Source organism: Streptopelia decaocto (genome assembly GCF_964273445.1).
Source record: "Streptopelia decaocto genome assembly, chromosome: 14".
NCBI classification, from domain to species: Eukaryota; Metazoa; Chordata; class Aves; order Columbiformes; family Columbidae; genus Streptopelia; species Streptopelia decaocto.
Genome location: NC_138669.1, coordinates 12849861 through 12874864, shown reverse-complemented (window position 1 = coordinate 12874864; position 25004 = coordinate 12849861). Strand labels below are relative to the sequence as shown.

The 25004-nt window shown below is 42.0% G+C and overlaps 1 long non-coding RNA gene across 2 annotated transcripts in view; it reads left to right on the top strand.

Annotated features, from left to right (window-relative positions):
• Nucleotides 1-2994: 2994 nt before the first annotated feature.
• Nucleotides 2995-25004, top strand: part of LOC309446103 — a 35151-nt gene continuing 13141 nt past the window's right edge. For both annotated transcript variants that reach the window (XR_014185410.1, XR_014185411.1), the window contains exons 1-3: nt 2995-3095; nt 13246-13347; nt 15677-15809. This is a non-coding gene — a long non-coding RNA (uncharacterized lncRNA). The remainder of the gene's footprint in view (nt 3096-13245; nt 13348-15676; nt 15810-25004) is intronic.

Below are 25004 nucleotides of genomic sequence, written 5' to 3'. Positions count from 1 at the left end.
CTCTGCTCCCTTCTCTGGAGCAAATCTCTACACATGGACAGAGCAAGTGCTCAACACTTTAGTTCTTCAGTCCCATTCACTAACCTGTGATGTGCTTGTTCCTACAGCAGCTGCAAATAACGAATCTTGCATTGTATCACTCACCTGAGGACTGCTCACAGCAAAGTTTAGGTCCTGAGGCCCGGGAGATGGTTCCTCATCTTCCGTCACCTTTGTCAAGTGCTGCTGGTGACGTGGAGCTTTTCACTGTTACTGTAAGTATTTGGTATAACTGTCTGTACTGAAGTTTTAACTTGAACCCTTTCCACTTTTCTCCCTTATCTAGTGCCTTGACAGCCCTTGTAAACATTTACCTAGTGATAAAAGACTTGAGTTTTGTTCAGCCTTTGTGTAGGGCTTTTGTGACTGCTGGTGTCGGGGCCAATCATATGACTTCTGTTCTATACCTTCCTTTCATATATGCGTGACTAGTTTTATTTCTGTGGTTCAGTACTTTTCATACTGGCCTATGGAGCTGTGGGAAAGTGACAAAAAGATGGAGAACAGCACTACAGGATAAAAGACTAAGGAACCTGTATATTCATGCAGATAAAGTGAGCTTGATAGGGGGCTTTAGGCTGTATGAGAACTGAAAGATTAATGCTAATATTCACCTGGACTAAATCTGCAGTGGAGGGGCGGTACAGAAGCTAATCCAGGACAATTTAAGGGAATGAAACTAACATGCATATTCATGCAAGTCAGCAACGCTACAAATCACTGTAATCCCCACTGGTAGTTTTCCTGAACTAAGAAACTACTAACTGTAAAGGAAGACCCTAACTTACCCTAGTGCTGCCTCCTTGAGGGAGGAATGTTGCTGTTAAGTACCGTGCAAGAACACATCAGTCCTTGAAATGCCACCAGTACTTCACTTTTCACAAGGTGATGAGCTCTTAACAAGATCTCTAGGACTTCGGTTATGTTACAAAATTGAAAACTCATGTATGGTTGCAGATACAAAGACTTTCTGGGGTTTTCGTAAGTAATCAATTGAAAATCCTCCTCTCTTTGATACAACAACAACAACAGGAGAAAGATTTAGGCTTGTGCCAAATACTCCTTCGAATTTTCTCGTTATCTTAAAACTAGCTGTGGCATTCTAGTTTCAGACCTGTCCGAATTACTTCTGATAAACTTGTGTTCCTTGCAATACAAGTATCAATATTTAGATACTACTAGGTAGTTGTTGCATGTGGTAATGCTAGAGAGGAATAATCAGCTTCAAGGTAGCTTCATAAATGGCTTCCAAGACTAGCATGAGGAAAAATGTGTTGGACGGTAACAGTATTGTTCTTGGATGCTGTAGAGGTATGTGAGAAATGGTACAGCTGGTTCTTGGAGAGGCAAGATTGCAGCCAAGATTTGAGAATTCAGGCTCCTTGTGCAGCTATGATAGATCACTTGTGTACTTTCCCTCTCAAACAGGAGATAAATTTGTCTCTGAGGACTTAATGTCATATGCTTGGTTTTAAAAGCGCTTTAGAAATATGAAGCACAAAGTGAAGTGCCTTGCTATTTAACCAGCATTTCTTCTTACAGCAATTCAGAAGTGTTGCTAATAAGATACGGTTTCCTGTCCTTTCAATTAACATTCCTTTCTACTTGAACTACCATTTTATTACCTGGTAGCATACGGAAATACCTTGCATTTCATCAGTGTGAAAGACTTGTACCAGGCTCTGTGATGTTACATTTAAGAAAGTATATAAGAACATATTTATTGCCCTCAGGTTTGCTTTCCACAGGAGAACATGGTTCATTTTCTCTGTGGTGCAATGACTTCTTCAGCACGCTTCCTTTGGAGCACCTGGTAACACCTAGTTATTGATATGGCTTTTTTTTTTCCTAGTCACAGTTACATTGGTGATGCTGAGAAACAGGGAACAGAGTTTGAGGGACAGATAAGAACAGCAGATGGTGCCAAAGGAGCTAGAAAAGGTAGGGACATAATCTAGTGCAAGGGTTCATGCTTGTATAAAAAACATTTTATTGGTGTGGTTACAACAAGCAAAGCTGTATCATAATCTGGCATGTGTCAGTCAGTTCTGAAAATAATTTCTGCCTAAAATGAAACTGAATGTCTCAAGTCTTGCAAACGGAACAGAAATTCCTAGCACCTAAAAGCTGCTCTCAGCTGCAGCCTTTAACTTCCCAGCGATTAGGAAACAGACAGTCTCGTGCATCTGATCATTGAATCCCAGCATGTCAGGGGTTGAAGGGCCCTGGAAAGCTCATCCAGTGCAATCCCCCCATGGAGCAGGAACACCCAGATGAGGTTACACAGGAAGGTGTCCAGGCGGGTTGGAATGTCTGCACAGAAGGAGACTCCACAACCCCCCTGGGCAGCCTGGGCCAGGCTCTGCCACCCTCACCGGGAACAAGCTTCTTCTCATATTGAAGTGGAACCTCCTGTGTTCCAGTTTGCACCCATTGCCCCTTGTCCTGTCATTGATTGTGACCGCGAAGAGCCTGGCTCCATCCTCCTGACACATTTATCTTGGCCTCTGCCTGCTGGGCTGCAGCACAGGCTTGTTGAAGCCAAATGCTGTTGGTCAGGGAGGGGCCGGCTCCTGCCTGTGCTGGGGCTGCACTTGGTGCGGGTTTTGTCGAATCACTTTTCGATGGCTGAGGTGTGAATTTAAACAAGAATTGTCCTCAAGGAGAGCGCTACGGCTCCGCTCCCGCCTGCGCGCCCCGGGCCGCCGCCTCGCGCCGCAGCCGTTGCCGCTCGCGCTGCCGGTCGCTAGGTGACGCGCGCGGCCCGCTCAGGCGGGAAACGCTGAGAGCGCGCTGGGGCGGCGGGGGCGCTGAGGGGAGCGCGGAGCGGGGAGCGCGGAGCTGCGGAGCACTGAGGCGGCGCGGCCGCGGGCAGCTCCCGGCGGCGCTGGCTGGGCAGGCGCCGGGCCCGGCCGAGGGGAGGAGCGGCAGCCAGGGGCGGAGCGGCGGCTGCCATGAGCTCAGCCGCGGACCGGCGAAGCGCTGCAGCGGCGATGGTGCCGCGGCCGGAGGAGTTGAGGGCAGCGCGGCTCGGCGGCTCGCCCGGAGAGCTGGCGGTAGGCGCAGGGAGGGGGCGCCGAGCGGGGGCTGTCCCGGCCCAGGGGCGGTCCGAGAACGGGGGAGTGAGGGGCGGACTCGGCGGCGCCTCTCGAGGGGATGGCTGAGGGGCCGAGGCTGCAGGTGCAGCCGCCGGGCAGGGCGGCGGGGGCTCCGTGAGGCCAGGGGCGGCTCGGTCCGGGGGCTCCCAGCGGGCAGGGCAAGGCCGCCGGGGGGCAAGAACCTCCGCTCCCCCGGGCAGAGGCACCGGGGAGCAGCTGCCGCCGGCACACGGGTGAGCAGCCCTGGCCCTGCCCGCCCGCGGGTGGCGGAGCCCCCCTGTCCCGGGGGCTGCCTGGCTGTGCCCGCAGCTCCGGACGAGCCCGCTGCTCGGGATGCTTGTCGTGTTTCTGGAGCCGGCGGGGTGTTTGCGTTCCCCCCGGCTGAGGAGAGTCTGGTCTGCCGGTCTCCCGGGTCTGGGATGCCGTGCTGGACAAAGTTGAGCTACTGCCGAGCTCCTGAAGAGCTGAATAAGTGTTTCCATGCTGCTTTTTTAAAATGACCGTGGCTGCTGCTCTGTTACTTGATGATGTGGAAACAAGTCTGCTGGTGATAGTAAGGTGAGGCTCAAAGCACTGGTGTGATCGAGTGGAACTCAGTAACCCTGGTGTAGCTCCATCAGGATGGTGACAGTAGTGACCCTGCATAGCACTGTCACCATCCTGGTAACGGATAGAGGACGCTTGAGAGCCCTGAAGGCAGAGAGGGAGGTTTTGAAGTTGCATTTTGTAGGCGAAGACGTTCTCCCACCCATCCCCAAACAGAGGGGAAGGCTGCAAAAACCGAAGTAGGGAGCACTTGGGAATATCCCCTTTTCTGACCTGTACAAAGCTCCTATCCTGCTTGAGCCTGGTGGTGATACGAAGTGAATATGAATCTCTGTGGGCAGGTTATTTAAAACTTTCTCTTGTCAATATAAAAGACACTCTTAAATCAGTATTTAAAACAGCTTTCCCTCACTCACCCCCTTCCTTCATTTTGACAGTAAAATGTTGATATGATTTATTTTTGTGTCCAAGAAAAAAAAAAAGAGAAACTCCAGTTTGACTATTAAGAGGTGGTTTTTTCCTATGCTTCTCTCTTGACATCATTACTCCCATCAATTTCATCTCTCCATATGGAGTTGTCTATGATTTGCAATAAGCCAGACCACTCACACACATCCAAATGTTGGGATCTTTTTGTTTTTCTGTTCAGCATTTTCAAGGAGATGATATAATGCTTAGTCCGTGATAACCACATAATTTTCATATAGTTAAACCACTGATGGCCTTTCTCTTACTTCTGGATCAATACTTCATTCATCATCTATACATCTATAGTGGACCAGAAACAAGTATTGGTAATGCTGATAACAATTACAGAAATGCATTTTCAAGCTTGATTAAGATGACATTGCAAAGTGAACAACTTAGTAGGCAATAAGGTTCATTAAAGTATTAGTTCATGTAGCTGGATTCTATTGGTTTTATCAAGTGCCGCTCATACTGGTGTTAAATAAGAAGTAAAGAAGACCTGCCAATTAATAAAACAGGTTTCTTGTATAGTGTTGCATGGCAGACTATGTATTTTTGGGCCCGAGTGCCAAGCCTGTTAGTTCTTACAAGGAACACAGCAACAACTTGTGTTCTTTGCTACTTGCAAGTCATTCTGCTTCCTTCAGGCATCTTCGGCTGAAATTACACGTGTTTTGACACAGATCTCTCTTGAATCTTGCACGTATTGGTAGCTTGCTCAAAGCAGCATACAATTGAGGTATTTTCCTCCTTGGGGATTAATCACAGTTTTTGTCTTCTTAAATGTTTCTTCCCGTAGGCCTTGGCTTGCTAGCTCAGCTCTGTCACATATCACAGTGGTGTGGAAATCAGAATGAGGGCTTTCAGTTCCTTTACGCAAAGAGTTGCCTTAGTTTGGCGTTTTAAAAATTTTTTAATTTAGCATATCACTCCCGATTTTCATTATGATTTTTGTGTAGCAGTTGTGGAAAATGAGACTATGATAACGATGAATGCAAAATAAGAAAAGAAACAAAGACATTTAAAGGGAAGGGGTGAGAACGGGATATTACTATGGGTACAGTATTACTACATAAAAGAAAGTCTGAAAACTAACCTCAAAGCCAGACTGTGTATTTTAAGTTACAAACTAAAGTCGTGGTGTTAATTTTACTTTGTTTTCTTTCCATAAATAAACAGGAGAATCAACAGTGGATATATGGGAACATTAAAATGCCATCTGGAAGTGGTGCTGTTGTGCCTTTGGCTAAGGTTTCATGATACCTTAACACCACTATTGAAAGATCCGAGATGTCTCCTCCCCTCGCTACCTGTTTTCTTTGTCAGTGTAGCCTTAATTAAAATGGCTGTGTAATGAATCGGGTTCAATAACTGATCTGAGATAAAATGATACGGCAAAGGAATTAACAGTTAGTTTTCAACCTAGAACAACCCTGATTCATTCCACTGTGAATGTCTGTCCTCTCCTGTGCAAAGGGTTGGCTTTAGGGGCATGAGTGAGTGATGGAAAAGGATAAGCTACTTCTGTTGCCAGCTTATGTAATTTTAAAATGATTGTGAAATTATAGTCTTAAGTAAGAAACACTTGTCACCCCATATTTTCATCATAACGTTGAAATGTGTTCAGTGGATTTTCGTTCAGATCTTAATGATAAATATACAGTGAGTTCTGTCATCAGCTGGAAGGAGCTTGTATGGTGTGTTTAGTAAGTACCTAATTACAGATTACGGTAAATATATTGTTGATACTGCAATTTGCAACAGGCTCTTCTTAACCATTTTGGAAGTTGTCTTAAATACCTTAAGCCCTTAGAATGTTATTTTTCTCCTTTGCAATTCATATGAACTGCTAAGTGTTTGTGGTGGAGTCCTTTTCAAAAGTAGTATTTTGGCTTTTTATGCCTAGTGTGCTTTTATAGTAGCATGTCTTGCAGAAATAGTGTTAAGTGCTTTGTTTGCATCTATTTTCTATTGTTTCTTACTATTGTTTTCTTACTTTCAGACTGTGTAACACTCTAGAGTAGAAATTAAAGACTGTGAATCTGTTTTGAATTAGCTTATTCTCAGTGGTGCCAATAAACTTTGCTTTTGTCCTCCAACACATGCTACTCCAACGTCTGAATCTTTTTGAACGTTATGAATGCAAGATGCTTATGGTAGACTTTGGAAGGGCTGGTAACGTCAGCAAGTGACTTGTCTGCAGCATGTCTGCAAGGTTAGTCAGAGCAGGACAGTAACCTGTACAGCTAATGCAATTTCCTTAAATGGATGCTTCTTTAATGCATCACCTGTCAAATTAGTGGAATTTATACCTGCTATACAGTCATTCATGTAATGTCTGCTACCATTCAATGGCCTTTTCAAAGCTGTAAGTTTGGTATCAGGTTTGGATTATCTCTTTTGGCCAACTGTGCTAGTTCTGAACATGTCGCTACGTTAGTGGCTTCAGGCCTGTGAAGCTGACTGCACAGACTTGCTAAGAAATATTGAGATTTGATAGAACTGTTCTGTAGGCCGTCTGATGCTTGCACCACCCACTTAACAAAAAAGCTAGGAATTATGTTTGGAGAATCTGAGGTGCAGTTAGGATAGGAGAATATGATTTATTTATATTATTTAAATTGCAGTGCAAATGCAGGATTTGGGGTGGCCTTTTAATTTTACTGATTTCCATCTCCTGTATTTGAACTCTCATTATTCCATTTGTTTTTAAAACTATGCTCAGAATAGAAGGTTTGTTCTCCTTGTAGTTGCCATTCTTTACTGGGATTTTGTGAACAACAGTCTTGAACTATAAACTTCAGTGAAGAGTGCATGTCCACCGCTGCTGAGTTTTTGTGCAGTTCTGGCTCCTTTTCCGATGTGGGAAAAGCATTTCTGCCGTTCTGAGCCGCTCTTGGTTTTCTTTCATAGTGTTCTACTTCAGAATAGTCAAAGTGCATGTTTTGGTGTGTGTATGTCAGGTATTTGCTAATGGGTTGGGTTTGGGGAGGCTTAACCAGTTTGCTATCAGTGAATGATGTGGGTTGTAACTTCAAATCGCCTTCTATAAATCACGCTTTGCTTTTACATCCAAGTGCGAATGTTAGAATAAGCCTTCCTGCTTTAAAACTCGAGTGAGATCCTTGGCAAGGAACTTCTGCTGAAATACACATTGACATGATAGCTGTGAAGGTGCTGGCAGAAAACTCATTGTGAGATCCGGAACTGGAAACCTGGGAGATGTTGGGGACATCCCTTGGGTCACCTGCTAGTGTGGAGGGGGCAGTCCCTCCCAGAGCCTCCACATTTTACATTTCCCAGTACTATGAGTTCTTGTGCATCTGGTCTTTGGACTTTTGGAGCTGGGGATGTGGTGGTTGCCAAACAACTCCCCGGTAGGACGGCAGACGAGGCCCGAGCTCATCCTCAGGTCCCGTTCTTCTCCCCCCAGGTGAAAGAAGCGGGAGAGACGCTTGCCAGCTGCCGAAGGGCCCGGCCGGGCTCCCCGGGACAGCGGCCCGGTCCGCGGCCCGAGCCCGAGCCCGCCGGTCCTGTGGGCGGGAAGGCGGGCGGCGCGCGGGGGCGGCCATGTTGCCGCCGCGGGCCAGGTTGCGGCGCTGCGGCGCGCCCAGCAGGTGGCGCTATGGGCAGCGGCGGGAGCGCCCCCGGAGTTATGAAATACCCGCCCTTTCCCCGGCCCTTTCCATCACCTCGGCTGTGTCGTGGGCACAGCAGCGCTAGACTGCTGCAGACAGAGGTGATGTGGTACAGCAACATTCACGGGCACCAGCTACGAATTAGGGCGGCCCACGCAAGGTGCTGTACAAATGCATCAAGCTGGTTGTGTCTCCAAAGAGCCTACAGTCAGAATGTGAGAGAGAAGTTGACATAGGTGGAGTAACCGAGTGGGGAAATGATGGGGTTGTGACCCATACTCTGTGCAACATTTCTAACACATCAGTTGTCTTTGCCAATTATCCGTGCCTAATTGTTTGTGATAAACCATTTAGAGCAAGAGGTTTGTGGTACCATGTAGCTTACCCTTGGCTTTCTGCATAAAGTAGCACTGTCTGAAGGCTATTTGGGTTATGTTGTTCATGTCAAAATAATAAGTGTGATCTTTGCAGTCAGCTTTTCCTTTCTTAGGCTAAAAGATGTAAAATTAGGTAGAGGAACTCATAGTGCATTTGAACCCTTCCCAAGTGTTTCATAGAGCGGTAGTTCAGATAGCATGGATCAAGTTTACCTAGAGGGACTTCCTCTTGCAGTCATTGATGTGCTGACCATCTTGTCTGCTACCAGCACTTGCCACATTTTTCTTCTGTCTTGAGGTATCTTTTATGATATATGTGTCACTGGCAAATAAAATGGTTGCTAACTGTATTGAATGCACTTCCAATGGCAAGAAGTGACCAGCCAACAACTCCTCAGAGACTTGTTGCTTATGAGCTATTTTGTTGGGTGATTCTTAGGAATTAGATAGATAAATGGAGAGGGGTAGAATAAAGTGAAGCAGATAAGAAAATTACGTGACAAATGTCTCTTAGGCAGTTGAAAAGCAATTTCCTGGCTTTATTCTTGCCAGCATTAGTGCAAATGAAAGACATTGGTGTGCTGGCCTTTCTGCACATGTTCTTCTGTTGACAGAACTAATGCCAAAATTGCCTTCTGAGCATCTTTCCACTTTTCTGTTCACGTGTCCTGGTGTTGTTTGTAGAAATGTGCTTACTCTCAAGGACAGAACTCCTGAGTCACAGTAGGTGGCCCCAAAGCAGCCTGGTGTGGTCTGCAAGGACCCATGCAAAACTCAAATTAGCATACTTTGGTTATGCGACAGGTGTTTCTTCCAGCCTGGATGTGGATTCTGCGTAAGAGAAGTGAGGCCATCATCCTTGTTGTAGGCAAATCAGTCAGCAATACAACCAGTTATTAATACTCTTTCGACTTCTATCGGAGGTTTCTGGTTTTGTTGTTGGCATGTGTTGCGTATGGAAAGGAGGCATCATTGCTTCCAGAAGGACGTGACATAGAGTGGAAAGAAACAAAAGCTTGGCTCGTCAAAGCCTCATTTGGTTTAGTAGGGGACTTAAAGGGAGAAATAGGTGCCTTGTACGAATGGTTCAGTATTAGTGGCTGTTGAAGCAGCTATTTTTCCATTCAGCTTTTGACAAAAATAGCTGTAAAAGAGCGTGTGAACCTCAGAGCATGCAGTCTACTTTTTGATACATCTTGGCTTACATTTGTCAGCTTTAGATTCTATAGTACGGCAGATTTAGTCTGTGAAAAATGTAGAATACAATAGATTGGTTTCTTGGGCCAAAAAAATCCTTGGAGTTCATTCCTGAAAGGTGATGATTGCTTCAGTGATACAACATCACCTGTTCAATGCAAGTGGTTTGAATCAATAGCTCTTCACTGCTGATTGTGTTCCATCTGATTTACTCTTGAGTTCATTCACTCAATTCTTCCGTTTGGGAGCTTACACGAAGATTTTGTATGTACCTTATGATTTTTCCCTTCAGTCGGGCATGCACCTTACTTTTTTGCCTGCAATATAGGGAGGATAGTAAGCTTGTTTGGGTAGATCCAGTGAGCTTCCTGTGAGACTTCTTGTCTTGCCAACCTTTTCTACAAAACTTAGTTTCAATACACTACTTTTGCATTGCCCGGAAAACATTTTTCCACAACCTGCAGACTGTGAATAATGCGCTGGTGTGCAGATTACTGACCTTATCTGGGAACATCAAAGCACTGCAGTCAGTGTGCTGATTCTGTGCCTTCTCTCCAGTACCTGCAATGCAAAGTTCCTTTCGGCAGCACATCAAGTGATATCTGGGAATCTGATAAATACAATGTAGTATTTGAACTGATTACAGCTTCTGTGCCTAGCAATAACTTGTCTTTTGTCTATGCTGACAAAAGGCAAGAGGAACCTGGCTTTTTTCAACTGGGCATTAAGTATTCACAGAGAGGGATTTGGCATTTCTCCTTTGAGTGTGCTGCGGATTTCACTTACAAGTACTCTTGATGCATACATTTGAATATTGCAATGAGCAAAAACCTGGATCCTCAGTGCTAGGAAGACACAATGCTGTTTCCCGTGTTGCACTGTTGTACCTGGCTAGGCACAGCGTGGCACAGCGCTTAAAACGGACACTCGTACAGGAGGTAAGGTGCAGTGACAATGTAAATACAATTCAGCATGCATCACACTTGCCCTAGAAGGAGCATCTTGCAATGAAAAGACTGTGTTAGAAGAATCTTAGTGCCAGTTATTTAACTCTTTGTGATGTCTTCCTTAGGACACTGACTTCAACAAAGTAAAATTAATGTATTTTGAGTGGCTTCAGAGCCAAGTATAATTATCATATTCTGATTTTTAACTGAACTATGATTTGAACCAGTGACACACAAGCAAAAAAATTCAGACTTTCATATATGCTGATCTTATATTGTTTCTATGGGTCATTGTTGGTTGCCTTTTTAGGTACAATTATTTGTTCTTCTTGTATATCTTAATGATTGAAAATGATATCTCTTCAGAGATGCGTGGCATGCTATTAGTTACATGTGGGAATTCACTACTTCCATTTCTTTGGCTCCTAATCCTTGAAGAGGATGTATGGATAGATACAAAATCTCTGGTTATATTTGATACTCTTTTTTTTTTTTTTTAATATGTTGATCTTCCAGCATACTTACCAGTTTATAAAACCACAGATTGGTGTTTCTCAAACCATTGAACCTTCTTGCAGAACTTGCCCCAGGGAAATAATGTGTTTGTAAATCTTGCTTTATTATGGCTCCACAGCCCAGCTGCTGGCTGCTTATCTTTGTCTCCTGGACTTGCAGTTTGGGAACCTCCTCCCCGAGGCACTGGGTGCGAAACCTGGTTTCCACACTGGGGAAAAGAGAAGAAGAGGTGGTTTTGTTTGGTTTGCTGTGGCCTGGGTTTGCTGACTTCTCAGGAACATACCAACCTCAGCTTTCTCTTCTCACCACTTAGCTGCTCAGTTTACAGTGGTTACTTGTGATCCTTTTATGCTACTCTGACATATGGTATCAAAGACTGGAAAAGAATACAGAGAGATCCTTTCAAAAAAGTCCCTCTGACAATTAGACTTTGCACAGTATCTTTGACTTGTGGCTCCAGCTACTTTTTTTTGTTTGTTTCCTGAAACAATGATAGTTCTTATAAAATACATACTAAAAAGAATCTGTGCTTGTTACTGCAGTGTATGCAAGGATCAGCTCTCACTGCCCTACATGCAATGTGCCATTTCTGGTTTGTGTTCCACTTCGTCATTTGTGCTTTGGTTGTGCTGTCTCTTGACTTTGGTGCAGTTGATTTCCTACCTTCTTGAGCTTGGTCTTGCTGGCTTGAATTAGAAGACAAAGCTGAATCAAACCCTCCCTCCTCCAGTTAGCGTAGTAAAACCTAGTGAGAGGAATACAGGTTTGGTTTGTTTTTCTCGTGGACTGCTGTGCTCTAGTGCTTGTGCTGAGCGCTCAGCTAAATCTACACTAAGATAAAGTAAAATACATTGTACAAGGGGAAATAAATCTTGTTTTAAAATGCGAGGTTTCAGGCCAGTCCTGCTTTCTCTGGCTCAGGAGAGGCTGCTGCACCAAGAGAATCATTTCCCTTTGTCATGTGCTGACTCCTCTTGAACTCCTCTGTTGCGGCGGTTCTGCAGACTGCTGCAGAATGACTCTTGAATTGTATCTGCATATCATTTCCTTTCATCACAGGCTGCTTGCTGGCAAATCAGCTCTCCTGTGTCTTGTATTGCTTGTTTGCTTTTACCCTCAAAGACAGTTTAGATTTGTTCCGTGTCTGCTCTGACCTTCTGTTGATAGTTTTTGTACTGGGTCTGTACAACATCTCCCTCTTTCTGGCTCTGTCCCAACTCGTGTTATATTTCCAGCATTTATCTAGTGGTTAGCTGGAAGAGTGGTTCTTCCCTAGTCCTTTCCCAGACCAACATTAGCAAACGTGTTTGTTACCTTAACTTTGGAAAGTCCAGGCTCAAATTTTATTCTGATATAGTTTACCCAAGTATGAACCTCTCCTCAGACAGATCACCAATCTGATTTTCCTATATTCTTTATGATTGAGGAGCTTTTTTTCCCACTGTTGACCCAAAGCAATTTAATAGAACAAACCTGGAATTCTTCTGCTTTGGCTCTTTCATTATGTATTAATTCTGTATTTTTATTTAACATTAGAAAATATGTCTGATTTCATTCCTAGAGATTCTGCTGGCATGTCTGCGCTGACTTCCTGTTGGGTGTAAAGTACATACTGTAAAGATAACAGTGTGGCTGTGTGTGCAGTTGTGTCACTGCTGGGAGAGCTGTCCGTGTGTATATTTGATGGATGTGGTGCTCAGACCAGTTGGCTTGAGTCATTACTATTTTGATATGTCTGTTTGATCTCCTATTGTAGAACACTTATAGCACTATAAAAGCACTTGATCTGCATGTAGTCATTCTGATAATAAAAATGCTGTAAAATCTTACTATGAGTAATTTTATAGCTTTGTCTATACTCACATTTTTAAAACACAGTTTCTTAAAACAAAACACCAAACACACAAATTAGTCATCAGTAAAATGTCCAAGTACCTACTAGAGTTTATAATGCGTAGTCCATGGATTCAATTACTTATAGCAGGCATTTATGCTTTAATGGCAATCCAGGATTAAATCTCAAAATGCCCAGAAAATTCCCTGCAGTATTAGCCCAACTCCAGACTCTCACTGTTTTAGCTAAAAGGTCCTTACTCTTTCCTGTGAGGTTGAAGGAAGAATATCTTCTACTCAGTCTTTGGGACAAAAATCTCTTTTGAAGGGATCCGTATTCCTTTGTATTCTTTATTAAAATTGTTGGATGTGGGAGTCCTGCCATCTACTATTGTTTGTTGTATTGTCTCATGGATTACTTGAGAAAGTAAGTTATTTTTCCCAATCTCTACTTGATAACATACTGCAAAAGGACCCTTGTGATGCCTTTTCTGAATAGATGTTTTCTGAAATATTCATGTGAAAAAAATAGTGTAGTGTTTATCTTCAAAATTCATCCTCATGTGAGATACTTTTTTTCATGCAGATTAGAAGTGATACATGTAGGATCCTGGACAAGACCATTCTGCTCATTAAAGACAAGCTGATGGAAATGTACCACATCTGTGCCCAAGTTGATAAATTAGAGGTTTGTTCATTGCATTAGAAAGTTTATATCCTTCTCTTTATGTGTTTCATAGGTTAACTGTGCATGTATTTAAATGTTTATGGCTCTCTATTGTCTTATGTATGTTTTTAAAATCAATGTGTTTACCCACGGTTCAGCACATATGAGTGTTTATGGGTTTGGAACATCGCGGAGTAATTTATTGCTGTGGATTCTACAATTCCTAATGATAGCTTAAAAGCATTAGTTGTGGGTTTTATATTAATAATGCTAATAATATTAATTGTTTTGTGACTTGAAGGAATATATCTGAAACTATTTATAACTTCAAAAATTCAAGTCTCATGTCCAGTGCTGGACATACCCCTTTTAAGTTGTTGAGATCATCCTATGTAGTAGTGGGGAGATTTCTGAGCTCCCATCTTCTGTTGTGTCTGTTCTGGTGTTTATTGTATCCCAAATGAGGGAAGCCACTATGACTCACAAAGATGATGCCCTCACCATATTTAGGAAGCGGTATGTTAAAATCTGTGTCAACTGAGGGCAAGTTTGCCTCCGGGAGGAATATAATGAAAACATGAGGAGATAAATTGTGTAATGTTTAAAATCAGTTTTAACTGACTCAAAGGGAAAGAAACCAAGTGTTTGTGGCATTAAATCCAGATAGGCAGTGCTTTAAGCTTCAGGCTCTACCCCTGTACAAAGTAATATCCTCTGGTAAGGTTTATTACTGTGTGAGGGACAGGACAATTGCCTTAGCTTTCAGCAGGTTTCCTTTAAATGTGATTCATTTTTGTAGTTTGCATTTTTACACTGACATTTAATAACAGACTTATCAAACCACTTCATATTTTACAGACTTACACAGCACCAGGAGAAACCTTCGGACTGGAAACTGAGGCAACAAAAGTGCGAGTCAACTGTTAAGTTGTTTAGAACCTGTCTAATTTTTAGAACTGAGTACCCCAGTCCAAGAAATAGCTACTGGGCTCTCAGCATACTTGACAACTTGGCCATGTTGAATGTATACTTCAGCTAGCACCATGAAAAATAGCTAACTGAGTCAGGTTTCAGCCAGCTGTTTCGGGAAGTGCCTCACCCATTTAGGTCTTTTTGCAAATTCCATGCTTATAGGTGGTTGGGATTTTATGGAGAGTGTGGGAAGGTGTTTTTGTCTTTGATCAGGAAACTAAAATTAAGCAATTACTTGTGCCAAAAGTATGGTAAGCAACAGGGTTCCTTATTACTTTTTTCCCTCTGATACAGGGAGAGGAAAAAAACCCAACACCACTACAACCTTCCTGGCCCCATTCCTTTAGTACAACCGTAGGGACATAATAATCTGGAATATGGAGAAAACACCTGTCTTTTCAAGGACAACCGTAACCTAGCATAATGCAGCAGAGTTTTGTTGAGAGGCTTTTTTTGGTTATCAAGGGAGTATAATACCTTGATTGGCCAGGAATCATTTCTTCTTCCTGCCATTACCAACTGTAATGGCAGTAATCTGAGAGCACAAGATTAAATTGGCAATTTGTGCAGTAGTTAGTGTTTTAATTAGAACTTTTACATTTAAAGCTTAGCATCCATGGGAATTTTCAAGGGAGAAATTTACTTGTTTTCCCAATAGCAGAAAAGGAAGGGGCTGTTGTGGTTATATAGGGTGAGAATCTGTTGCGTTTTCATTTTGATGTTGCCATTGGTATCTTTTGGGCAATTAATTCACCTGTTCAGCATCACCTTCCCCATCCCTAAAATGGGCAGTGCACAACTTCTCAAAAAAAAATAGTGAAGCTTAATCATTAATAGTATCAAAACTCTTTACAAACTGTTCTGTATTTTAACAAATAAATGCTGTGTTCTTTCTAGTTGGCTTTCCCTTACTGCTCAAGTTTCAACTGAAACCGAACATGTGTATTTTAGGTCAAGAATTCCTGACCTTTTTTTAACTGAAATTGCCTGTTGTCTCCTCCCTCCTATGACTTTGGCCACTTTTTCACTCCCACCAGTAGGAGCAGTGTCTTTTCTGGTTCTGAAGAGCTTGTCACCCCACTGTTGTTGTTAGACTTCTAGACACTATGCAAGTGCTGACATACTCTGTTTGCTGAAAAGGGAGCAAAACTCTGCCCTTGGGTAAGGAGAAAAATTAGCCTTAGGTGGTTCTTCTCATAGCTGTAAACGTCTGTAGTCTGCTGATGAGCATGTGCCCCTTGGATATTTATATTAACAATAGTGCACTTCGAAATCTTGTTCAAGCTTTTCCTTTGACTTCTGATCTTTAGCTAGGATAATGTTGAAACCCAGCACATGTGCTTTTAATTTTCATTAGGTGTTTTTCCTCTCTCTACAGGCATTTGTTAAAATGGTTGCACACCGTGTTTCCTTCCTAGAAGACCAGACTTGAAGAAGAGAAGAGCCACAGCATGTTTCTTAATACTATTTGCAAATTATTTCGGTGTGCAACTATCTCATCGCTTAAAAATGTGAGTATTTTTAAAGTTGCTTCCAGCAGATGTGAAAGTGATGTTAAATACCTGTATCAAATGTAGCCTTACAGCATATTAAATTATTAATTTTAAGTGGTATAAAAGAACTACCTGCTGTTTGCTTCTGTAAATGGAATTATTTTTACACTTTTAAACATTTTGAATCATTTTATGTTTTTAAAGAGCTGCTGCTTTTTTTAAGAGTTGCATGTAATAGTTAAAGCAGTAATTTTTCAACTTCCCTACATTTTGCTCCTGAATGAAATTATTTTCTCTGTATATGTAAATACAAATAGGAAGCTTGCTATACATCATCTTTAGTGAAAGAAATAAGCGTAGATTGGTCTTTCTATTCAGTCTTTGTTTTTATGTCAATTGTGTTGAAACTACTTTATAAAGTCATCCATGGCTGAGCATTAGAGGGGGACGAGAACTCTTTCAAGGAGTTTTAGTGATATTTGCTGGTAGAAGAAGAATGTTGAGAGTCAGGGATAGTGAGATCTGGTGTGGACTTGAGGAAGCTTTACATACTCCTCATCTGTTCTGTCCTTGTGTGCATAATGTACTGGGTAGGCAATAATACACAGGTATCAGTGATCATGTATGTACAGCCGAGCCATTTCAAATTTTTGTCTGGTGTCATAGCAACCTCTGAAAGCTTCAGTTGCAGGAAAAATCCAGTTTAGTTTCTGCAGATCCAGGGCAAAGCTAAACTGCTTCAAGAGAATAATGAATATTCAGTCTGGTTAACAGAGGCGTGGACAGGAGATGGTGTACACTGATTTCATCTCCAGCTGTCAAACTCTAGTGAATCTTTAGAAAACCGCATATATGGACTCAATAAAGAGTTGTAACTTGGCCAAATTTGCTAATATTTTCATAGGAATGGGGAAGTATGTCCCTGATGTATGAGGGCAGTTTACTGCCAATTTAAAATCTCTGTTGTAGCTTATGAAGGGATCAGTGCTTTTCAAAAGAGCTAAACAACACATATTTTCATTAATTTCATTATCTGAATTGGCTTGATTTTGTTCCCTAAAACTTTCCGAACATGTAAATCTTTCAGCAGATACCCAGTCTGGAAAATATATCAGACCTGGAAGTTTTGCAAGGTTGGTCTGCCTATACAAATACTGTTGTATAAGTGGGACACCAATAAGGATGTGGAAAAGGCCAGACTATTTACTCAGAAGCTGGCTTGAGTTGGGCTTAGAGGCAGTATGGCATTTTCAATTTTTTTTTCCTTTTAATTACAAAGAAAAAAATGGAAATATTGCATAATTGTGTATTCATGCTTGCAGGTGTCTTGGAATGGTAATATTAGTGAACAAAACAGAACAATAAATAGGGACTGGGAGAAAAATAAATAGGGAATGGTGTAGCTTCTTACTTTACTGATCCTTATCCCTCCCTCCCATCCTTTCCTACTAATAATTGCACATCTAGAAATGGCATTGGGAAATAAGTTTGTATATTTACCCTTTAAACCTGTCGGTGGGCATCCCTTCAGCTGGTTACCACTTGAGAGGGATTATTTGGCTGCACAGACCTTTGAATGATACTGTACAGCTGCTTGTTATGAACTTCGACACTGTGGCTCTCACTCTAAATTCTGGCTCTGAATGACAACGCTGTGTGTTGGTAAGGAATTATTCACTTCTTGTAGAAGTGTGCAGGAAAGGACTGAATTGTTTAAGGACATAAATGGAGATTGAGTTTCTACAGCAATTTTCCTTTTGGTTTGACTGTTGCCTGAAAACTAACAAGATCCCTGCCAACTACGCAGACTTCTGTACTCTCTCTCCAGATCTTTATGGTTGTCCATCCCCCTTCCCCTGTTCCATAGGATATCATTGGCATCTTTTGCTACTTAAAAATTAGGACCATCACCTTTTTTATAGGTGAGCTGAATTTGTTCTGAAATGAGAGTATCCTACTTGTATATCTTCTCTCCATAGCCTTGATCAGACTGGGTAAAAAGTCCGAGAGTTCTCCTCTGTCTGAGTAGAGTGTGTGCATGTATATATATATTTCAGCTAAGTTTTTTTCCTCTTCTAATTAAACACGCATGCTGTTTTAAATGTAAGGAAAATCTCGCTTTTATAATTATATTTCAAGGTGCAGCAAAATCCTGTCATGTTTGTCTTGTTTGTCTTTGCCTGTGCTTTTGGGGCATGCACAAAGTTGTTTCATATAGACTTCCAGGGCACAGTGACACTGGGAAAGGTATCTAATTTGGGAGAGAAAAGTGAGTAATCAGAATTCACTCTTTGTGTCAGGAATATCCAGGGGTGGTCTGAAAAGAAACAACCTTACACTAAATATATGTTTCAAACATGACTGGGTAAGCCTGACAGGTTATAAGAATATAACACCTCCTGAGGGAACAGAACAGAGGAAAGAACTTTCTCTTGTGAACTTTGTGGCTTTGTGGAAGAGAAACTTTTATTCTGTAAAGCTTGAACTTTGTGTGGGAGAAACTGTGATTGCAAATCTTTTATCCAAGGATGTTATCTGTGCCCTGGCTGAATGGGGTTCAGCAATATTACAGAAAGGAAAGGAAATCTATTTTAGAAAACTTCAGCATGTGGAGTTTAAAGAAAACCACTGGTATCTTTTCTAAGGGAAGAAAATGGAATGTCAGCAACTCTTGCTGTTTTGTCATACCTCTTGTCATATCTGGCATTTTCCTAAAGCCAGAAATTTTCTTTCAGTGTCATTGGTTGGAAATCTTGACAAATATTTATTTTTAGAGTAACTTTTAACCCTTGTATAGCTGCAGGGAAAGGCTTATAAGATCATAACCTCCAAATATTTCATGTTGATGATATGAAGAAAAAGGTGCACCTTTGTTAGATTTTTTTTCGTTTAATGGAGGCTTTTTATTGTCTTTTTCTTTCTACTAATACTGTAATCTCTAGAACAGTAGCTCTCTACCTAAGGTAGGATTTGACATCTTGTCTGGGGTAGATTCTGGCAAATTGAACTGGGAAATTGATAATGGTATATGAAGCATTCCGTGTGTTACTTTATTAGTTCATCTGAGCTCAGTCATGAGCAAGAGTTATTGATGAGTTATATTGACTAAAGTGGCGGTCACTGGTGTAAAGTGTGGAATTGGACATAGATTTCTGGCTGCAGTCTCCATAGATTGAGAGTAGATTGATTCTCTGAGAGAAGAAAGCTCAGAAGGACTAAGGAGCTATGGAGAGTTCAGGTTTTGCTTCATGTAGAAGACAGATAGCTGGCTTTGGATTTTCATAAATAAATCTTAACAAAAATAGATAATTGGAATAAGAAGTCTTTCCTATATTGAGGCTTTGCATTTTTTAAACTTTTCCAGATCATCGTTTGTATGCAACTTAATGTCAGTTTCAGGTTCCCTATTTACTGTCTATGTTACCAGTTTCTTTTTTTGAAGACTCCGAAGCAGCACATATTGGGATTTCTGTTACTGTCTTTGCCACTGACAACGTGTGATCATGTAAATGTCGTGTTACTTCGTTGTGTCTTGATTTACCTCACAAGATAATGTTTAGTGTTTCCAAAATGCTATGAGATTTTTCTGACAGGCTTGAAGAAAAATATTTGTTAAATTATTACTAAAACATAACAGATGGGAAAGATGAGAAGAGAGAAAATAGAGCAGATTATTTCAAAACTGGGGGTGTACTACATTCATATCTAAAACTCATTATTTTTCAAATGCTGAATACTACCAGCCATTTTTTTTAATATTGGGAAAAATAAAAAGAAATCTGACACACACTGAAATTTTTCACGTCACGCACTCTGCGGGCATGTTCAGCTACGCCTGAGGTTGATTCAGTTCCATTCTGATTTGGACTGATTCATTAACTGCTTTGGGAGCCCCAGAGAGCTCATACTGGTTCTGTTTTGAGAAAAAAAACACTTAAAAATGGGAAGATTCAAGTAAGTGAATGCAGTAGGGGCAGAAGTCAAGGTTTCAGCTCCCCATGTCTCTGGCGTTAATTTACCCACTGCTTCGAGAGAGCTGGCACAATTCCCAAAGTGACGCCAGAGTTTCTTGCCAGTTTGGTGAGTCTGGGCTCTGGTGGACGAGCTTGAGAGAGGCTGCAGCGCTGTGCTAGACCCCAGGCAGCGCCGCTGGTTTGGAGGAGCAGAGGAGAGTGCTTGTGGCTCCAACACCGTGCACGGGGCTGAAAACGCACCTGGGCACACACTGGGCATAGAGAATGTGTGGGAAGGTGGGTGGGACCCAGCAGGTGCAGGTACAACATTGTGGGCACTAACACTGTGCGTGGACAGAAGTCAGAGTACAAAACACTGCCTCTTCCCACTTGAACCAGTTTTCTTTGCGTGCACCTAGAGCATATGTAAAAAGTCTTTACACTAGAAATGTCATGGTTCGACTGTCCAAAGCAAGACAGCAGCGGCACATAAATAAGGATTTGTGCAGTACATGTTCTGAGTTACACACACACCGACAGGGAGAAACGGGAGTGTAATTGCTGCTCTGCAGGGAGAAGATGGTGCAAAGGGCCTCTTGTGCTAAACAGGTGCCACTTCGGGGAAACATCAGCTTCTAATCGAGCCATTATGCTGAAATGGTAGTGGAAAAAAAATTCTCTAGCTTATGTGCAACAAAGAAGTTAAAATAACAATCCAGATTGTTTTTTTTTTTTAATCAGTGCTAAGATTGGCTTCTGACTTCCTGTTCTCTGATGGGGAGGGATTAGGCCCTTTATGTTTGGAAAGATACTGAGCCAATTCCTGCTGCAAAATTCAGTACTGAGATCAAATGAATGAATAAAAACAGTTAGGAAAAACTGGATTTGTCAGAAAGCCACCTTCATTAGTGCTTTCTTTTCTACCATAGAAATTATTTTAAGCTATAACTGCATCTCGCTGACAAAAGCTCCTGGCTCCGTATGTAAAGATTTGTAGAATACTGCTTTTCCGTAAGCTGGCATAATCTGTGCCAGAAAATAGAAACCCAGACTCTGCACGTTAAAGAGCTCCTCCTCCAGAGTTCTGTTTCAGTGACTATTGGTTAGGATTGTTGAGGTTTAAATATATTCTGCAGTATATGGTTTACTGGGCTTTGATGTGTGCTCTTGAAAGTAAAGCAAAAAATCTTCCTTCAGCATGCTCTACGTAACATTGCCTTGTGCAGAGTTAAAGTGAATTAGTTACAGAAAAAGTAGTAGCTGGCACCAGTGAAATAAGCGGGAAATGTCACTTCACCCTCCCCTTGTGTTCTGTTCCTTCAGCTGCTCCTGTAAGGAATGCAGCAAGCGGTGCCGCTGCTCGCACTGTCCATTGAAGCGTTGGTGTGCTGTCCATCGCAGTCTGCACTGCCCCGTCTGCTGGGCAATGCAGGATGGCTTCAGCTGTTTGTACTTCTGTTTCTGTCTTCGTATGAGGATCTGTGCCGTCATATCTCTTGTTAAACAGGATTGTGTGCATTCATCATTACAAAACACTGCATGAAAAATACCTGCAGTTCACCATCTCAGTGGTTCAGGGTTCCTGTTCATAAACCTGTGCTGCGCTGCCGTTGATTCTTAAGGAAAAAAAAAGGCAATGAAATAATAAAAGCTCAAAGTTGGCTGCTGTATCTCTAACATGAATGCCCAGTACGTTGTGACAGGTGCTGTAAGGTCCCTTTCTTAGCAGAATTACTTGTCTGGATTTTTTTCATCCCAGAGTCTCTGTTACAGGTGTGCCATTTATACGCTGGTCCTAAGAGAAACTGGAGAGAGTGGAGCATCTCCCACGTGAGGAAAGGCTGAGGGAGCTGGGGCTCTGGAGCTGGACAAGAGGAGGCTGAGGGGAGACCTCATTAATGTTTACAGATATATAAAGGGTGAGTGTCAGGAGGATGGAGCCAGGCTCTTCTTGGTGACAACCAGTGACAGGACAAGGGGCAATGGGTACAAACTGGAACACAGGAGGTTCCACTTAAATTTGAGAAGAAACTTCTTCCTGGTGAGGGTGGCAGAGCCTGGCCCAGGCTGCCCAGGGGGGTTGTGGAGTCTCCTTCTGTGCAGACATTCCAACCCGCCTGGACACCTTCCTGTGTAACCTCATCTGGGTGTTCCTGCTCCATGGGGGGATTGCACTGGATGAGCTTTCCAGGGCCCTTCAACCCCTGACATGATGGGATTCTGTGATTTCCCAAAATATTAGAATTCTCTTACTAAAAAAGGATGCCTGTTTTCCCTGTTTCTTGGTTCCTTTGGTTATAGTATTTTTCTCAGTTTATGCTCTACCAACTACATTTTAAATTCTAGCTGAGGTGCAGAAATATGCTGCGGCTCAGACAATGTTAGGGTTAAACGTCTCAGACAAATTGTAATACATTGAGAAATAACATTTTTGCCAGCCATAGTTGTGGTGAGTTTGATGGGAACTTTGTTTTACCATATTTCTGTGGATTATTGTCTCCACAGCGTGGTATGCTTCTCCACTTATTTCTGTAACCATGTAATGTATACTTGTGTAATGGTGTCTCATCAGAGGAATGTCTGTAGGAATTGTGGTCTGTGTGACAAAAGCAAACATTTCTGTGTTTATTTTGTGCCTATTTTTAATTCTGCACCAAAAAAAAAATAGTTGACCTTCAAAATGATTTTCTGTTTACAAAACATTTTACTTAAACAAAAAAAGCTTTTATAATTTGTAGTAAGGGCTGGATCTTGAAGCACGTGACCGACAGTAGTTCCAGGCACAAACTGCTTTTTGGCTAAACACACCAGACAAAAGGGCAAAAGGAAACACATGCACCAACTTGCTGATGGGAATTGGATGCAAACAGAAGTAATGTTAGTTTATCGTGGTTGTACCATGATCTACCGTGTGGGCTGGCGCTACGTGGAAGTGCCCACGAGCCCTGAGTAGGAGACTCTTGCTGCATGAAACTTGTTTGATAAACTATCATCATACTTCAGCTTTCCATCTGAAGCCCCTTTTTAAAGGATTAAAAAAGAACAGGTGAACAAAGAATCCATTTTTTAACTAGATAAACTGGTACATGACCCAGGAAGATACTATGAGTTAGTAAAGGGTTTAAATACAAAAGTCCTCCCTACAGATATTCAACATGGAAAAATTTCTGTGTTAAAATTTTATTTCATAGCATCAAAACTGTCACATCTAAATAAGTGATTTCACGGTATTATTGAAAATTGTGAAAGATGTTAATAAAATCTGTGCAATGTTTTTAGTACAAAGAAAGCTACTCACAAAATGAATTCAAATCTCGGGAAAAGAGCAGTAGGGAAGGAACTGAGGACAGTAATACTTAAACATATGGGTTTCATTAGTGTGAGAATGAGTGAAGTGTTGGAAATGCTGAGTGAATTCAAGAAACACCTGGGTTTTGTGGAGAGGAAAGATCTGGTCAAAGATCCGGGGTGGAAGTAAAAAGGCATGAGCTTTAAGTATGGAGGATCTGGGACCAGATAAGGGTTTTTTGCTGTGAAGAACGCCTTGTGTTCAAGTATTTGTGGTGTTAATATAACCTGTTAGTGTTGTTTTATGTTTGTGTGTGACATAGGCTGATGTTTGTTTTACTTTGGTTGCAACCACAGTATTTTAACTTTTGTTGTTGTGGGTTGGGTTTGCTTGGTTTTGTTTGGTTGGGGTTGGTTTTTTTGTTGTTGTTGGTTTGGTTTGGTTGTTTTTACTGTTTCCAGTCATTGGAAGTAGGACCCCAGCAGCTAATGAAGCTTTACCAAAATCAAGTCATGGTAGGTAACAGTGGAAATACATCCAAAGAAAAGTGACATCCAGAGAAATTACACTGTGCTGTGGTTTTATGAAGGTAAAATAGTTCTACAGGCTAGTAATAGGAAATGGATGAGAGAGCCAGAAGTCATGATTTCAGGTTTCACACGCTGACTTTATCATTACACCTGGGCTGTATATTAGAGCCATTTTTCATGCACAGTTACTGTCCAGCGACTTTTGTGAGAAGGTTTTGTCCAGCGTCCAGTGGAGAGGTTTCCATCTCATGCACCATCACCACGCGGGCTTCTCTCCCTGGCAGCTTCTGTAAAGAAACCTGCTCTGGAATCTTCCCATCTAGATGAGGAGCTGCTGCTCCGTGTATCTGGGATACTGATGGTAGATGTCATGCATCAAAGTGATTAATCGGATACTTTCCTTACAATCACCCATTTAAAACATGATACTTGTTAAAAGACACAAATGTGGATCAGGCGATTTTCTTTCTTTTTTTTACTTGGCAACAGCTAAGCAGAACTTCATGGCACATAATTTCAGAAATATTTATTCCTTGGTGCCATAGCAAATTCCTTTTCACTTGCATTGCTGAAATGCTTGAGTGCTCTTTAGGATTATTACTAGAAGCACACTGAATGTCCAAGGAAATACCATTTTGGCCAAAACTAAAACAAAGCTTGGCATCCTGTAAGTCATAGGCCCATTTTGGGGGGCAAAATGTTGTTCACCTTTAGTTTTCATGAGGGTAGGAAGTTAGAACTTCTTTTTTTACAAAGCTAATTTTTGGAAAATAAGTCATTTAAAAATTGCATGTTTCTCCAAGTGGAGAAACATTCCATCTGCCGGTACCCAGCCCTTCCTGGCTGGGCCGTTGTCTCTGACCACCAGGCAGCGTTGTGCGTGGTTCGATGGTTGTGCAGCAGGAAAGGTGCTTTGCTGTGCTGGAGCCTTGAGGAACTGCAGTGCCGAGTGGTTTTCTCCAGAGCCTCCAACGCGAATGTGCACACAACACTTGTGGTGGTTCCTTGTGCTCCTTCTACCAGCATGTTCCCTTCCCCCATCTCTTTTACAAAGGGTTTCTCCCTGAGGCAAATTTCTTGCTGTCTGGAGTACCAAACATGCACAGGCATTTTCTTTAAAATTTCGTAGCGTAGCTATGATAAAGCAGCAATAGCTAAAAAGACTGTTTCATGTATGTTCTGTTTTTAGCAGAGAGAGTATGTGTGCACATGTAAAAAAAATCCAAATAAACTCCTAGTTTATGGCTGAGGCCAGGTTTCTCCTATTTCTTTTTTTTTAAGTGCCTTTACTCAGCAGTCACATTTTGTTCTTGTGGTAAAAAAATGCAACATGAGCAGATGGCAAGTATTAACACATGAAATGCACTGCCTGCCTGGAGTTGATTTACCAGTGCTCCGGGTTTCCGTCACTGCCTTGCAGTTAGTTAAATAACGTTTACAA